Source organism: Mercenaria mercenaria, chromosome 17 (genome assembly GCF_021730395.1).
Source record: "Mercenaria mercenaria strain notata chromosome 17, MADL_Memer_1, whole genome shotgun sequence".
In the NCBI taxonomy this organism is placed as follows: domain Eukaryota; kingdom Metazoa; phylum Mollusca; class Bivalvia; order Venerida; family Veneridae; genus Mercenaria; species Mercenaria mercenaria.
In genome coordinates this window covers 23,984,972-23,999,134 of record NC_069377.1, presented here as the reverse complement: position 1 = coordinate 23,999,134, position 14,163 = coordinate 23,984,972, and the positions used below count along the sequence as shown (strand labels likewise).

Here is a 14,163-nt window from a genome sequence, read left to right as displayed (position 1 = left end):
TGAACATTTTAGCTGAACATCTTCTCCCATTGATTGATTATAATTTCATACTCTAGAGTCCTGTCGAAAACAAAATCAACACAATATTGATCAGTTGTTAAGATGCTGGCAGAAGTGTTACTGTAGCTTCAATTTTGGATGTAGTTCATCCCCATGATGTACTTTGTTTACATTGGGAGAAAATAAAGATATTGTCTGTCTGTCTGTCTGAATGTCTGTCTACAGTACAGTACAGTACAGTACAGCACAGTACATATAACATGTTCCATAAATACATATCACTGAACTAAAACATAGTCAATGAAACGTTTCTTTTCAAAGTTTTGTGAGGGACTACCTGGTTAATACTTGACAGTCACTAGTCATAAAATACATACTATGAAAGATACACTGTAAAAAATAAAAAAAGAAAAAAAGAAAAACGGCATCCTGATGTTTCCATAAGCCCACTTACAAATTACCTAAATAAATATCAGTATTTGATATCTAAAGATTAACAATGGATGCTTACAGAACACTAAAACTCTTTCATGCATATTCAGAATACAGTAAGGACACCGGTCGTCTATAAAAATGATTCCCCAGCTAATAGTAACATATTTAATTAAGATACAACTGTACAGACTGACACACATATCTTAAGACGAAATGAAAACCGACTTACCTTTTCTTCGCGCTTTTATTAAATAAATCACAAAATTTAAAGACCACATCCTTTTTAAAATTTAAGCATCACGGGTATAAATGCTGTTAAATTACCTACAGTTGCATATCCTTATTATCGTTACACACTGACAATATGTCGTGATGTTAACAATCAAGAACGGTCAAACATACAAAAAAATATATCGAGCATATCTAAAACACGACATCACACAAATTTAAATATCCGTGTTAAGTAAATTATATGCATATTTTTGTATGAAAAGCGTGTATACAGGAAAGGGAAAACAATGAACATTCCATATATGACATCTTACATAGTATAATATCATCACTTACCCTAGACAAAAATATACCAAAATCGTCTAAAAATTTTCATCGAAATGTCACTAAAGCATAACGGTCCCTGGAACAATTGGCTGCAAATATCACCGCGCCCACAACTACTCTGAATTATTAAATCAGGGAAAAGCAACGCATTTTGTCAAATGTCATCAAAGCAGCTCAGTTCTGAATAATTCCTATTACACTTTTCAGCCATATTATATCAAGGCAACGAGAAGCTATTATGGTTAAAATGAGAATGCTTTCATAATAGTGTTTACAAGTAATACAATATTATTAATGTACAAGACATTTTCAAAAAAAATGTAAATAACATAAGAGTATGTAATTATTACAGCCATTACTCATGTTTTCTTTTGGTCTGAGATAAATTGTTCTCATATTTTCAAAATGTATTGAAAACTAGAAAAAAAAAAAACGCCACAAAGATAAAAAACGAAACAACAACAACAAACAACAGGTACTGAATTTACAAATTAATCTTGTACCTAGCAAAAAGATTTTGATATTTTTATTACATTTTATTGCAAATATTAAATTTTGCTAAAACATGACACTATTTAAAAGCAATTTTATAGCGTCTTACTAATGCAACATGTTATGAGACTTGGTGAAAAATGATACAGTCAAATTGTTTTAGTTACTGCTCACGCGAATAAAAAGATTACAAATAAAAAGGAATATTCAGAATAGGAATATGATTTTAAACAAGTATCTAGAATAATTATTAATATTAATAATTTAATCATGAAATATTTAACTTTTTGAATAATCATAAACAGAAGGTATTATCATTCATTTAAACATGTAAACAAATCAAACTGCCGACAGCTCAATTTTACATTTTTTTTGCGCATTGTGAATCGTTTTTACATTTTTAAGAATATAATGCATAAAAATAACACAGAAAAAATATTTTCGCCTTAAAATATTTTTTTCAACAAACTGAAAGTTACAATAATCTAAGAATATAAATGTAAGCAGAAAAAATACTTAAAAAGGGAGAAAAATCTTTATAAGTGAACATACAAGAAACATTAATGGCGGACTGGTCATACGTACGTTTGCTCATATTATCACTGATATATTGAACAATTAGAAAAATATAGTTATCAGACTATGCATCAATAAGTAAACATCTCGCAATAGAAGCAAATAACAATGAAAGATGCCATGATTTTATCAGATTAACACTTTACAAATAATACAACATAATTTGGTCCGCCGTGGGATATTTATTCAAGCCAGTTGTACATATGTAAAGAATTTCAAATGGTCATCATTTACATCGAGAAGACCGCGGAAATATTTTAACAATAATTTTGTTTCATTTCGGCATCTACACGTGCCGTTTTGTAAGTATATTTGTGAGCTTAAAATGTGAACAATATTTATATATTACTAAATTATTTATAAAAATTACAGATAGCAACTGAAAACAGCGTAAAAGAATATTGTCCCAAAGGGGAAAACGCACACACAAACACACAATACTGATTAATATAAAAAAAATAGAAAAAAAACCTAATATTTCCTCATTCTACGTAAATGAATGACAAACCAAAATGCAATATATATCTTACAATAAAATATTCACTAGCAGCGGATGTGTAATGCGGCAATGACGGATTTCGCAATATAACACGCAGGAAAAAAGAGGGAATAAAATAACTGATATTTAGAAAGCATGCAGCAGTACGCCATCAGAAAACAAAATATACGGCAATATCAACTACAACAATACAAAACAATTCTTTCTAAAGCATTAACGTATCCCGTCGTCTAAATAAAATGCAATAAATAATTTCTACATAAACAATATTTTAATATATACATATATACATCAAATATTTCAAACACCTTTTTTCTTGAGACAACTTCAATCGTGTCAATTATTGAAAATTCCTACTGATTTTCTCTTATCCCAAACTCCTGATGTAGCTGATCTTTCCTTGTGCGACTCTCTCTCTCTCTCTCTCTCTCCCGGATAATCGCCAGATTTGTTCATACTTTTATTCACATTTGCGCTGCTTTATTTCTATATAGCTGTTAGACCTTTTCAATTAGTTCCATACATATGGCATTCAATTTTCTTTTTTGCTATTACTATTTACATTTTTTTTTTTAAAAAGAGCCTGGATTTAGTTTTTTGAGAAAGTACTGTCAAAAATGAATAAAAACTACACGATATCTGGTAAAATCTGTAAGAAATATAAGAAAATCTAATGAAATCTTTAATCTATTCTAAAACATGAAAATATAGTCACTATACTGAAGCAGAAGGCTAATATTCGTTGAGAGAATCCTAAACACTCAACCAATCGTTTTTTCTTGTAGTGTTTCCTCAGACATTTTGGTTTCAAGAAATATCAAATACATAATTATGATATTTTGTTATGTAATTATCTTTTTATATTTTGAAAATAGAAACGGTTTCGGTATAAAATACCTTGAATAAAAAATGAGACCTAAGAACCAAATGAATATATCTGTATAAACAATTCAAAGACAGAGTTTTGATTCAAAGACAACATTTTGAACAAATAACATAAATATATAGACAGGTTGATAAAAAGTAAAAACTTACCTGATTTCTTATCCATTACAACTTTTTTTCTCCGCTTGATTATAATAAATTTTTAGACAAATGAACGCAAACGTGTGATTTACTTTGAATAGTAAAATTCTGCACATGATTTTACGCATTTAGAATGATAAATAAAAACGTAAAACTTGATTAGAAACTATCAAAAGAAAAACTATTAGTTGTTCAATGTAAAGTTAGAAAATGACGCTATTCGTTGACTGTCTTTATACTGGCCAAAATGTTATACACTTGTCTTTGACAGGTTTCAGATCCTAATGATGAAGCAATAACGCATCAAAAATATGATTATCTCCACTCAAGTTACACGTATTATACTTATATAACACAATTAACACTAATACGGTAGCTACAAAACAGTACAGTGCCTACATAACAATAAATGATATTCAATTTAATTTAAATGTATATAATTAATTAATATGTTAGTTTTCTTTGTAAATATATGCATAAACACCAAAATAGTTAAGGACAGAATGAAAGAATAAAACAGATACGAACAGACATAATACATCTTAAGAAAAAACAAACGGAAAAAATATCAAATACGAAAATATAAAAACTAATTTAATTCAGTAAACAAATGTATAAAGACACAAAGTTAGATTGAAAAGAGACACAAAAATCTTACAAAACAAAATTTAAAGATGAAAGACACATTGCAGATGAAAGTTTGAGTTTTAGGCATTGGTTCCTTCAACCTTGTATCTAAAAGAAAACAACAGTTGGAAGAAAACACTCAAATTTGACATTCTGAATATTACGCAAGGAAAAAAGAAGATATTCATAGGTAATCTTCATACAATTTTTTACAATTATTTTAATTATAACAAGAAATATCTTTAAAAATGATAGTCGGCGAATTGTAATAAGGAAAGAAGTTTATGAATTTTTCATCTAACATTCATCTTTCATCTAACATTTTTCAAATTGCAAAACTAAACACCGCACTTTAACAATTTAAATGGTTCTCTTTTAATTTTTCTCAAAGCTTTCGTAGGGTTGCAATTTTGTTTCGTTTATCCTTAGACGAATAATTACAGCAGTAGTCTGATGAAGATTCATGAAGGGGTTCATGAAAAGAGGCCATTAAACGTGTTTATATTTTTAGCTAAATTGGTCCCTATCCCCATTTGTAACAAAAGAGCAGGAGACCTTACGATATTTTTACACATCGAGTTTGATAAAAAATCCATTACATTCTAGTGGTTAATGCGAAGAAAGGCATATCTACTTTTAGCTATAGTGGTCCCTAATAGGGCCCAACTTCCTATATAAATAAATTTGGAAGAGGACCTTATAATGATGCTCCAGACCAAGTATGACAAAGATCCACCAAGCTGTTCATGCGACGCTGTATAAATAAAATCTGGAAAGTAGATCCCTCGGAAGCACCGAAAACAAGGCAAACAGTGAAAATTGCAGACTCGGTTTGATTGAGTCTGTTCATGGGCAGTAATGGAAAATGCAACACTGCCCACGCCCCCTAGCACCAACTTTAGCAGTATTCAATCTTCGAATCTAAATGAATTGAAATCAATAATCCCGAAGAACCAGAAAATAAGCAAAGTTTGACCGTAGTCATATCACATAGATAAACTGTATACAGCGTACCTTCATTTCAGTGTAATGAGATTCAGTCATTATATAGCATATATATAATGAAACAGATTTCAACTGAGTTCAATATTTGCATACCATACTAAAGAAAAATATTCATATAATAAATCAGTTAAATAATTTATAACAAATATATCAAAGCAAACAAGTACTCATTTTAATATGCAATCTGAATAAGTCACAAAAGCAAGAAACCTTTTCATATACAGACGACAATTGTAACAAGGAAAATCTTTTAAAAAGCACTTCTCTACATAAAAGACTCTTATCACACCCTTATTCATGTGATACGCAGACCGTATTCAGCTCTTTCTTTAATTTGATATATGTTGGTATTTGAACAGGTTTTTATCATTTTTATTAAACTTACTTATCATTTTGAGATTTATCAATATTCTTGCTAAATATACTGAGCAGAAGTTAGCTTTAAAACTGTGAACAGCGTCGTTTAGGATAAACGCTTTGTCAACATTTCGCTCAGCGTAGCACAATCAACAGAGTGAAAGAAATTGACACTCTCGTCCAATCAGGCAGAGTGTTGCATAAATCTTCCATTTTGATAAATTATCTATAATGCGTTATCAAGCAGTTTGATTTGCAAACTGAAGTCACGTGGCATAGGTAACGAAAACGAATTTAGACGGCGTCGCCGAAAAAAGATTTACAACCTAAACAGAAAATCCCCTCATCTTGAAGCAACCATTTCTTGCAGAAATAAACAACGGTAAATGGTTAAAACTGAATAAAACAATACCTCCCAGATCGTCAGCAGTCTCATGTAATGTTTGACTTGTAAAACTTCACCATATACATGTAACCTTTGAGAATTATGGGAACGTATAATTACATATCAGTTTGAATTAAGGGCACTGAATGGCGTGAAGCACGAGATCCAACAACACAGTACCTAATCGACATCAAAGCAGAACTATTTTCATTAGTCATCATTCCACTCTTTCATATTTTGTTTAACTTGATTTAATATTCTAATCCAGGGAACTATTCTTAAAAAAAGTAACAAGTTTGGTAAGAAATTAAGATGCGAATATAAACGATCTCTATTTTGACAGATTTTTACAGTTCCTGAAATGTTTCCTTAAACAAATCCGATGCATAAATGAACTAACTCAATATTATTTTCGTGGAAAACATTTCGCCAAATATATTCTCGAATGGTAATTGGTTATGTGGATTTACATATACAGAGTAAAAAATATATTAATAACTATTTGATTTAGAAAAAAAAAGTTCCCTTCTACAGTTTACATAAAATACATAGATGGACATGCAGTGCATAAATATTTCGAACGTAATAAAACCCTTCACATCAGTATCATCACAAAGAAAACAAGAGCTCTGAATACGAATATATATTTTTCAAAACGTTGTCTTTTACTTGCCTATTACCAAAGGATACGTATTAAATTCTTCACTATCAAGGTTTTGTATTTCACCCAGAAATTCGAACTGATTCCATTTAAGTTAAAGTTTGGCTTCATCAACATCAACCGTCATGGATAGATGACCACTATCCAAACACAACACCATCAGAACACTATTTGTTATAAGTAGCAAAAATGCAGAAATGAGCTCCGCTTTTCTTAGAATTTTCCGCTTTCAGAAATTCTGATCATGCTACACTTACCCTACTGAAAAATATGTGGGTTTGTATCTTGCTTTTCAAGTTTATTCCGCTTGTCCTGATACCATTATTGAGTATATTGTTACATAGACGTCTTTTGATAGATTAGTCTTTGATATTTCATAAAAAAAGGCGTTGCTTCATTGAAATTGAAACTTAACTCAATATGGACATTTCTACATAAACAATTTTGTTTGAATTAACCATAGAGTAATCTTAGTTGCTTCCATCCGAGGCATTGTCCCTATTTCAAATGGTTGTCTGTAATGTTTTGTTGATTATATGTTCCACGTGTGTACAGGCTTCTTCAAGTTGATTGCATTATTCTCGAATGTATGCTTTTGTGATAGGCATAGTATTTTCACGGAAGAGATGAGAAATTTTGAAGGAAAAATAGTACTACTGGCAAGAAGAGGTTGGGATATTTGGAAGAAACGCGGATAATATTTGCCTGGAAAGATTGTTGGAGGAAATGTTGTAATATCGCCAAGAAGTTGCAACACTTGCTGGGAATACTGCTTATGTTTACTTGAAAATGTAAAATGTGGAGAAATATGATGTTACAATATATGCAAAACTATTATGATAATTTGTACGAAAATATTGCAATATTTTGAATGGGATGGTCAGAATATTTTCACATAGGCAAGAACAGGTTGCTGTAATACTCGCAGTAGATGCTGATGGTAGATATGAAAAGGTTGTAATAGTTTGAAAGACAAAGAGAGGCTGCAATATCTGCAAAGAAATGTTGACGAAAAACTTTCAAGGGAATGATATGCTGTCTGAAAGGAAATGAAAATGTTAAAATGTTTGAAGTGACGTAAGGAAAGTTTGTATTAAAAATGCTGTAAATAAAATCCGTAAGACGAAAATTTGCCAAGAAGGGACAATATCTAGAAGTACAGGTTTCATTGTATGTGAGGAAAATATTGTTTGAAATAACTTTGCAAAACATGGAAATGCATCTACTAGTATATTAAAGTTGAAGTACACGTGAGAAATGTTCAAAGTAGATGCTTTCTGACAATCAGTTTCATACTTGAACAAAATCATCCCTAATCGAGTTCAGAAACGGAAAAAAACATCTATATTTTGAAAATGTAAACAGAATTAGTTTGGAAAAATATTGATATATAGTAATTTATTTCTTGTGGTTGATGGAAGTTGTCTTGCTAAAAACGAATATTTGACATTATGTATTTCGTCGCTACGATATGTACAATCTTGAAAAAGACGGGGGTTATTATGCGCCTCCACTTCGAAGAAGAGAGGGAATATTATTGTGTTTATTGTCGGTCAGTCGGTTTTTCCAATCAATTACTAGAAAAATGTTTGGTTTCATAATAGTCAAACTTAACAGGACGATTGAGGATACATATTTTTTGTGGATCAGTAGGTCAAAGTTCAGGATCACAGTGACCTTGAGCTTGAAAACCGTTTCCGCTCAATAACTAATGACATATTTGGTTGTCACTGTAAATGACCCTTACTGGTTTGAAGGCCAGTAGGTCACAGTTACATTTAGATTAAAACAGTTTCAGCTTAATAACTAAAGAACACTTTGACTTATAGCCGTTTACTTTGAAGGATGAATCCCATTGGTCAGTAGGTGACTACTATTGTTATAGGAGGGCGGGGGGGGGGGGGGGGGGCAGGGGCAGTAATCTCGGAACTGGGAATGGATAAGGTTCAATAAGGAATGACGCTTTTGCCTACAATCGGCAAAATTCAGTAGATCACGCGTTTTGCTTTTGGGTCTGTAGGTCAAAGACGCAGTCATTTTTAGACTGAAAACGGTTTCAGCTCAATAATGAAAGAATGGTATGGCTGCTGATCTCCGTAGAATAGTTGTCTTTGGTTAGCAGAAGAGCATGGCTGTTTTGAGGTCAGTTGGTTAGGCAAGACTATAGCATATGAAATTACATACCCGGGAATACATATGTGTTTTACAGACAACTCTTGCTTTCCCCGTGAAACGCGTTTGCCAGCTGATGGAATTTGTCTGACCAAAAGACAACTATCTGAAATAATGCGATTCGTCGCCGTTACATATACTGAAATCGAAGGGGTGTTATATGCCTTTGAAACACATTTGCCGGCTGGTGGAAGTTGACTCAGCAATATAAAAACATATTTGAAATAATTCATCTGGTTGCAGTTATGTATTCGATTTTGAAAAAGGAAGCCATTACATGTAGTATCATATCATAATAACTCAAACCGGGACTTTCATATTGTAAATGTCTGTAAATGTCTAGGGATGATAATTGAAAGCAGGAAAGGGTTATACTTACATGTCATGCATAAAATGATTTTAAAGATGAAAATGCAAATTGTAATTATTGATTACGTAAGTATTGATTAAAATGATATTACCCAGTTTTATGTACTGGAAGCAAAAGACAATATGCCACAATATGTTGTTGAAAGGTTAGGTGATAGTCAATGTTATGAACTGACTTTCACAAAGCAAAAGTTTTTAAACAATTATACATGTGTCTTCTTGTAAACTTTCAAGTCGGGAAACAGCAAACAGGTGGCAACTGTTAAATGAAAGTAGCGAATTGCAGAGTAGATTTACTGCAGAATACTCTCAAGGAAATATTATTTCATTCCGTGTCTGGCGTAACTGAGCTATAAATCAAATTAGGTATTACGTTATGTGGAAAGAAATAAAAAGAAATTCTGTACGGTTGTAAAAGCCGTCTGGAGAAGAAAATATTAGACATTTTTACGCTAATAATTATATTTTAAAAGGTTTCTGGACAGATAAATCAAAATTTCTTAAGCAGTTAGTATGCAACAATAATTAGTATAATTGCTTAAAGAAACAATTCGTTTGAAAAATGCCAAAATGCGCCATTGTGTGATATAGTTTGTTAGCAAAACAAAAGCATCTTTTAAAAGAGTTCATTAATGCATGCTCGTTGTCTGCGAAAAAACAAAAACAAAGACAAATATCAAACAGGGAATGCCACGTACCAAAAACGCAGCCTCCCCAAAACGAAACCCACAGCATGCAGACGCGCACACCACAAACACACACACACACATACACGCGAACACACACAAAGCCAACACATTAGGACAAAACGAACAAACAAAGGAACACAGTGGGGCAGACTTTAGGTTGAATGACCTGTACAAGCAATTGCTCTACATTTGCACTCAATGCACCGTCCAAACGGAAAACAGACGATTCATAAAACAAGCTGAAGAAACTTATACATTGAGAAGTAACCCTTTTAATTTGATAAGAAATGAATGGCACGAAGTATACATAAGAGGTATTTTGACTTCTTTTTCAAATCACCTGACACCAAAAGACATTTGCATAATTGGAAATTTTAGAAGTCATTCCTCCGCTATAACAATGACTTCTCGTATGAACAACTGTTCTTTGGGATTTTTGTTGTTCTTGTAAAAAGATTAAGCTGTGTGTGATAGGAGTGACCAGTTTTATGGTACATCAGTTAATACAACAGTTGTCTAAGCATCAAACCCTTTACATGGTGTTTGCTCATTAATATTTACTCCATTAAACTGTTCTGTGTACCATTCTGGATAAGCTATCTCGTTACATGCCTATATGATAGATAGCTTTACAACTAGAATATCACTGGAAAGCATAGACTTTCAATACCAAGCTTAAAGTAAAAGCCTATATATCATATGTCACTTTAGAATGACGACAACTATATGAATATATTAGTTCAAAAACATCTTTGGTGTATAAGGACATTGCATGCAATTAAAAAGTTTGTCAATGTCTTCATCATCGTTAAGACTTTGATTACTCCAGTATCATTTTAAAATTTTGATACTAGTAGATTAAAGCCAATTCAGTTAATGCAAAAAGTATTTGAGGAACACAAGATGTTGACCATTACGGGCTCTTACATGTAATTCGTATGCCACACGCATGTCTTGAAGAATGTGAATGTCAATAGGTCGACAAAACCAATGTTTTTTTTTTCAGATTTCTGGTTGCCAGATGCCGGATGTTTGGAACTTTGTAAATTTCACTTTTACAGAAGACTTAAAATGTTGGGCAAGTTTGAAAACATTTCAATAAGCGAAAAACGTGTTCGGAACATGTAATTTTAAGAAAAGCAGGATTGTTTTCACACAGAATTTACATAACATACCGAACACATTATGGGATACCAACACCACCAAATATTTAACTCTTAGCCTGCTGCAGGCGAATTTAACAGCCTTTGCAAGCAGCTTGGAACCAGATCAGACGCCGATTAAATCGGCGTCTGATCAGGTTTCAAGCTGTTTGCTACTCTGACAATATTTCTTCCAATTTTGGAGCAAATTGAATGAACTTTACTACTTTAGCAGATGACATTTCCAGCAGACGACAATTTATCTAGCATGCTAAGGGTTAAATACTGCTTGGAAATACGGTACATGATCAGTAAGTAATAGGGACATAATTATTATAAAACAATGTGTCTGTTTACATTAAAAGACTCCACGATCGCTACTTACATCAAAACATTCCACAATCGCTATTTACATAAAAAAACTCTATAATCGCTATTTTTTTTAAAAAAAAAAATACAGAACCGCTATTTATATATAACAACAACTCCAAAATCACTAATTACATAAAACGACAACTCCAAAATCACTAATTACATATTACGACAACTCCAAAATCGTCATTTACACCAAAACACTTAAAGGATAAATAAGAAAATATGACGAAACAAAAAAAGCAACATTTTGATCGAGTTTATAATGCATTTTTAAAATGTTAAGCAGTCACACGGTGAGATTTGTTCATAGATGATATCATTATGACGAATTCCTTGTGTTTTGAAGAGATCTTTTGTCCAAATTTCTTATTTGAAATGAAATTAAAATTGCCACTAAGCATTTAGGTAAACATGAAACAAACAGGTTTGTATGTATAAACAGTTTTGCGTTTCATAATTCACAATAGTATAAATAATGTACTACCACTTTGTCATTTTTTTACCGATGATTTTTTTTTTCATGACAGACATTAATTCAGAATGAAGCTCTACATACGCACTTATGTTCTGTATCTAACCACTTTAAATTCATTTGGTGAGAATTTTCTACATTAGAAATTAATATCTATTAGTGAAATGTAAATGCGCCTAGTATATCTTGAATAGTCTAGATAAATATTCTGACCCTCTGTTTTTCTGTTTGTCTTATATGTTTCAGTGAAGATACACTAAGATACAAGAAGACATATGATACCAGTTTCACCAAGAACAATGATACTGTAGACTGGTCTATATTCGCAATGGCTGCTAATATATTTGTACTAATATTCGCTGATAATATGACTCTCGAATTCGTTTTCATGAATATCATGTCCCAAAACACAAGCACTCACGTTTCGCGAATTCTTAACACCGCGAATACAGCTGCCAACTACGAAATAAAACCTACGCAAAAATCATCCAATTAACAGTAAGTAGAAAGCGCAGAGATAAAAAATGAAATATTGGTAATCACACAGAGACATAAATAACAATAATACAAAGATGTGATAACTAAACTAAGATTATAATATGTAGATATTGGTAATAAAAATGGCGGAAAAAAGTATTTTTTGTAACTATGACGATGGTTTATAGATTTATAAAAACAATTTATCTGACGTCATTTCTGTATAAATATTAAATGGATCAAAGTTCTTATCATTCATTTTTCTATTAACTTAATTTTGACTTGTTTTGTTCCTAGCATATCGTTAATCTTTACAAAGTAAATACACCAAACCCTAAAAGTTATGCTAACCAGTGTATTTTCGTGTCTCATATTGCAGAAGTTCAAAACGCTTACTGAAACATAATTCCATCATCAACATCCTGATTTATCATTTGTTAGTCACAAATTTTAAATTTCATTCCATCTAAGTACGCATTTTCACAGACTTCAGGTTAAAGAAATATTTTTAAACAAACAAACAAAAAATGTCTCTATTCCGAAGTAACATGTAAACAACTCAATTATGTGAAGTCCGCCCACCAAGGTCAGCCGGTATGATTGTTATGCATTCTTCATTTTAACAAAAGTGTTCAGGGTGCAATTACCAGTTGCTTGGTCAATATGACATAAATACCGACAACATAAAATTTACCAGACCTTGCAGGCACGGATAGATTTTTAACCAGTTAAACCTATCCCGTATGAACCCCCTTTTAATATGGCGGATATTATTTCATCTGATATCTGCGCATTAGCGGACCATATGCTTTCACATAAGCATAGTGCCCATTAACCGTTTCATCGAGTCAATAGGTGGGTGCGTTTTTTCTTACAACTATCTTTTCTAAGTATGCGACAAATATTTGTCGCCCTTGAAATAATAATAATAAAAAAAGACACACACCAGCAATGATTACAATTTCATTATGATTTAATTGAATAGGAATATTGTAAGATTTCAGTCATACAAATCTTTTATGTTTGTGTTCGAGGCATTTTTTTTTATTTTCCTTAACATTCTAACAACCCATTTCTATATACACGTGCATATACATGTCATTTTAGCATAGTATTTTGACATTTGAAAATATAAATATTAATGACTTTTCTAACGTGTGTGACAGATAGTAAAAAGTACTAAAACATTTCAAAGGAAATCAAAGAAAAAGTAGACTAGTGATTCAGGGTACATGTCGACATGATTTTCTGAAACATCTCCCATCAATAATTATGACTATTCCTTTATCGTAGTCAAAGGACATACCGCCCACAGACGTGGAAGCTGTCGTTGTTGTTGCAATATATTTCTTCTGTCGATCTGTTTATCAACTTTAATTTGAAAAGAAAAAAAAAACAAAAAAAAACAAAAAACAACCCTACAGCTTATAACCTAAACTAAAGTTCAAGTTATGTCTGTTTATAATGCTATATCTATCACACTGGGCAAATTCAGCCTTAGTTATATTTTCAGAATTTGTAAAATAATAATATGAATCGTCTGGAGTTTTTAGACTATAGACAAAGATGTCAACATTTCTTGCTTTTTTATTCAAAAGATAACATACCAAGTGAAAGATCTGACTGAACAGCTATCGCTGAAAATAGTTCATTTTAATTGTTCTATATGTGAACTTATTTAACTACCTTGTAATTTAGGAAAAATATGGGGGTTATTAAACAGTGAGGTTTGCTACCAGTGCACTAGTTTGAACTGTATACTGTTTTTGCAAGTGACCATTTCAAAGCGGTGCCCTGCAGATGAGATGCACTGCAGACTAACTTGAAGTACAGACCACGACTATTT

The 14,163-nt window shown here is 31.8% G+C and overlaps 1 protein-coding gene across 2 annotated transcripts in view; it reads right to left on the bottom strand.

Moving 5' to 3' along the window:
* The window catches only part of LOC123536238 (paired box protein Pax-6-like), a 55,707-nt gene extending 42,872 nt beyond the window's left edge, over positions 1 to 12,835 (bottom strand). Inside the window, exon 1 of one of the 2 annotated variants that reach the window (XM_045319231.2) lies at positions 12,714 to 12,835. The gene's annotated coding sequence lies outside the window, so the exon portion shown is untranslated. Of the gene's footprint in view, positions 1 to 12,668 lie in introns of both variants that reach the window. The other variant, XM_045319230.2, reaches the window with a different exon arrangement.
* Positions 12,836 to 14,163: the final 1,328 nt, after the last annotated feature.